Source organism: Saccostrea cucullata, unplaced genomic scaffold (genome assembly GCF_032062105.1).
Source record: "Saccostrea cucullata isolate Sc308-1 unplaced genomic scaffold, CSIRO_AGI_Scuc_v1 ctg1966, whole genome shotgun sequence".
NCBI lineage: Eukaryota > Metazoa > Mollusca > Bivalvia > Ostreida > Ostreidae > Saccostrea > Saccostrea cuccullata.
In genome coordinates, this window is record NW_026918157.1 from 16,250 (window position 1) to 20,960 (window position 4,711).

Genomic DNA, 4,711 nt, shown 5'->3' on the forward strand with positions numbered 1-4,711 from the left:
TTTTGGATGAAGGAATCGTAGAGAAGGCTTTGTTTTGTGTCCGTGACCTTGTGATGTACGTCAGTAACGATTTTCCCATCTTCTTTCATGACCGTATCATCTAATCAAAGTACTGAACGCACTCGTGGGAGTTGAACATGGTGTATAACAAAATCTTTGATCGGGAGGTTAAGTGAGTAAACAATATTATTATTTCAAATACAGACAACTGTTTCAATTTTTTGTGTTGAAACAATCTTGAGAAAGACATTCAGAGACATTGAATAGCAAAAAAAAAAAAAAAATGGATGGGCCATAATGCTTGCCTGCCTACATTAGTCCCTTTTTTATACCCCCTGCTTGAAAAGCGGGAGGGTATTTATTAATCGGGAATTCCGTCCATCTGTTTGTTACTCTTTACGTATACCCATCTCTTATCCGCAACTCCTCTTACACCACTGAACGAAATTTTGATAGAATTTTTATTACATATTGCCGTTGTGCACCTTCTATCACTTTTCATCCTACACATAATTTCGGTTTCCCACTGCAAAACATGTTCATATTAGAGGTGGTTGATCATTTATAGAAATCACTGCTCACATGCAGTCTTCAAATTTGTTATATATTTTTCCTTGGCACCTTTACCCATGTGTTATAAAAAATTTCAGTTTCGCAGGAATAATATCAATATTGACATAATGTTGATTTTAACACAGCATCCTTTTAAGAGTTAACAGGTTTGTTATATAAAACTTCTCTGTGAATATAAATGTATTTCAGTTACACGAACATTATACATGGAGTACGTCAGAACTTAATCTTTTTTAATATTGTAAAGAAAAAAGCAATACCAAGTTAAAAACAAATATTTAATGACCAAACATAAAAACAGTGGTATATGTGAGAGTTTGTGTGCGTAAAAATTATCTGGTATGTAAATGAGGTTTTCCTTTCATTAAAAAAATATACTTCATTTTGTTGTTTTAATCGCGATTTTACGAAAACATGGGTGTCCGTTTTTGGTTTTACTATTAACATTTATAACAGAGTACTAGATGTAACACTTTTGGAAGGTGATACTGCTGATTTACTAATAAATACGCATATTTCCAAAAGTTTTAATGCATTAATGAATTAATTTAAACCAAGGAAATGTTCATGAAAAGTTTGAATAAATTCTCTGCACCGGTAAAAAAGATATTGCTAAAAATCCGGGACCGCCGGGCGTCGAGAAGACTAGATTCACCGCTTGCCGTCAGTATGTAGAGTTGTCGTTCGCATCTCTTTCAGTGTATGACGCTACACTGAAAATGAGCTCCATTACGAAAAATTTTTGAGGTTCTTTATAATTTAGTTATACTTAACGAAATCTAATATTCAAAATAAGATTACTTTATCATTACATTTACTTACATTTCAAATTATGAAAATTAGATCAATTCAGGAGAAAAAGACATGAACTATTTGTGGCGGATGTTTATGTATGTTTATCGGAGTAAGTCGGGCGACACAGTAGCCTCGCTTTCGGGTCTATATAATCAAAACAAATTACTGCGCATGTTAAATACGTGATGACCATGGGAGATTGAACATAGTCCAACTCCCAAAAATGGTAACTTGCTTTCGTCACTCTCCGTTGTAAATGTTACGTTGGGGTTCATGTTGTTTAAAATATCATAGAAACTTTGTAATCCATCGGTAATTCTACCGATGAATTACAAAGTTCCTAACAAGAAACCTGTTTTGAGCGACATCCTGCGTTGTATTTGATGCTACGATCTCCATGTGTTCCTTTTTCCAGATAGCATTCCTAAAAATAGGATGTTCCGATCAATTTTTTAAACAAGAAATTTGCATGTTTTAGATCACACAGTCATATTCACAGTTATAATCTTAAATGTGGAATACTAATAGAAATTTCAACGTTTAAGTAGCGATCTTCAGCAAATGAAAAGTTGCGTTCTTTATATTCTGTAAGGTATTTAAAACTTTTCATTAAATATTTATTAATCAAAAAATCATACATTAAATATTTAAGTATATATAAGATGTATCCTTTCATTTACAAAATGACGTGTTAGATTTCTAACTATATCACTTGCATGTCGTATTAATGTTTTCCTCTTTATATATGAAGCCTCATATAAAATTCGATTTTTATATATCATAAAAATATTTGGGACATGTTTTCAAGATTTACAAAATAACTGAAAATATAACATAAATCTCTCAAGTAAAAAAAAAACATGCTTTTTGTTTCTTTTTACGTTAGATTTATTGATTTTGCAATACGCAGAATTTTGTTTTACCAAAATTGAATACAATATATTCAAAGAAAGCATCTTATTGTTTGTTTCTATAGCTGTTTTATATATTAATTGACAGGTTCGAGAAAAATACTTAAAATTCCGCATTTTCATTTATACGTTACGTCAACCTTAACAACAAGGAAGAGACATATTATAGTAGATGTTCAACATTTCTTTATTATCTAAAGTAACAGATAGCTTTAGTAAAGAAGTAAATTAGTAAATTAGGAATTAAAAAACATGCAGCGGTTATAATTAAAGTGTCCTATTTCTATCTTTTCCACCTTAACACCACTTTACCTCATTGTCACCACAATCAAAGACGTTTGTAATACAGTCTTGAATATCAGCTACATCCATACATCGCATACAGGTTGGTCCAGCCTGAAGTAAACCTGTATGAAAATTGTTTTTAAAAGAATTGTCCTTATAATTATTATTGAACAAAAGGAAACTGATATTTTCATAAGTAACTTACCATATAGGGCGAAGAAGATTGTTGTAACTACAAATGAATTATTACAAGCATGATAATATTTTTGACCTGCTAGCTGTAATACATTAGTATAAGCAAATAAAATTCATATAAAATTAAATGAATATACTCACAAAATGTTCTCATACCTTAAAAAATTAAGAAACATCTAATAAACAGCTTGTCTTAAAATTTGAGATATTTGGAATATATTGAGTTAAACTTTACTTTTATCATCAAAACTTATAATATAAACAGACATATGATCATAAGCAAAAAAAAAATGAGAATGTAGATGTAAATATTAACAATATGAAAATGTACTTATAAAAATACTAATTAGTTTAAATTGCTACTAATATGCATGGAATAAGCACTTCTGGTTGGAAGCTGTTTTTGGCAATATGGGCCTTGATTATTTAGAGATAACCAAATTGATATTTCTGAAAACTACTCACTTGCTGTCCGATTCTCCGCTAATAATCTGAAAGCAACTTTTAGCCTAGTGTCTCTTTTATCTTTGACGACCCAGTTACGAAAAAGCCGACCTTCACATGACAGCAGACCAAAAAGTTTATCTGTATGACACATGAGAGAACCCGTTCATCGTTATTCCCTTTGTCTCTTAGTAACATTTCAACAAATATCAGCATCATCAAATAAATTACGATACCTTTATAAACAAGAGGCCCATGGGCCTTATAGGTCACCTGAGCATTTTGCAACAACGTTCCAGTGATTGAATTTGACTCATGTTTTAAGCCAGATGCTATGGCATTCACAATTTTGAAAGAGCCACCATTGATCATCATAACAATACACTTAGCAGTTGCTTAGTTTGTTTACTTAATGCCCATACCCGGGGTAGGGGAACAAAAATTGCATTTCAATTAATCAGTAATATTCAGCAATAATCAGTAGTACCCCTACCACACTTGAACCCCTGACCTTTAGGCCTTGATATTTGATAAATACCAAGGAGCAGATTTCAAACCATTCATTCATTTTCAGTATATAAGTAGAGGCCCCACCACTCTATGGTACCCCTGACCCTGGGGCCTTGAAATTCGCAATTCTGGAAGATTAGGGCCCTTGTCCATCCTAACTATATAGTTACTTCATCTGCTTAATACCCTGGAGCAGAGAAGAAAATTTTCAAAGATTTAATGTATTTTCACTATATAATCAATAGAGCCCCGCCATGACACCAGAACTCCTGACACTGGGGCTATAAAATTCACAATTTGGGAAGAGGCATTCTTGCTCATTATAACTAAGTACTTAGTAAGTTTATTTAATTCCTAGGAGTAGAGAAGAAGTTTTCAAAGAATTCATGTATTTTCACTATATAATCAATAGAGCCCCGCCCTAACACCAGAACCCATGACCCTGGGGCCATAAAATTCATTATTTTGGTAGAGGCACTATTGCTAATCATAACTATCTACTTCGATACTTTATTTATTACCCAGGAGCAGAGAAGAAGATTTTCAAAGAATTCATGTATTTTCACTATATAATCAATAGAGCCCCGCCCTAACACCCCTGACCCTGGGGCTATAAAATTCACAATTTTGGTAGAGGCACTCTTGCTCATCATAACTATGTACTTAGTTAGTTTATTTAATACCCAGGAGCGGAGAAGAAGACTTTCAAAGAATTCATGTATTTTCACCATATAATCAACAGAGCCCCGCCTAACACCAGAACCCCTGACCCTGGGGCTATAAAATTCACAATTTTGGTAGAGGCACTCTTGCTTATTACAACTATGTATTTAGTTGGTTTATTTAATACCCAGAAGCAGAGAAGAAGATTTTCAAAGAAATAATGCATTTTCACTACCTAATTATTTAGCCCCGCCCTAACACTAGAACACCTGACCCCAGGGCCATGAATTTTACAATTTTGGAAGAGAACTCATTGCTTATTACAATCATGCAAA

The 4,711-nt window shown here is 32.9% G+C and overlaps 1 long non-coding RNA gene across 1 annotated transcript; it reads right to left on the reverse strand.

Annotated features, from left to right (window-relative positions):
* Positions 1-1,720: 1,720 nt before the first annotated feature.
* On the reverse strand, positions 1,721-2,796 carry LOC134258408 (uncharacterized). The gene is made up of 3 exons (XR_009990152.1): positions 2,770-2,796; positions 2,592-2,686; positions 1,721-1,792 (listed from the first exon to the last, which is right to left on the reverse strand). It is a non-coding gene; the product is annotated as an uncharacterized LOC134258408 (long non-coding RNA).
* Between the last annotated feature and the right edge of the window lie 1,915 nt (positions 2,797-4,711).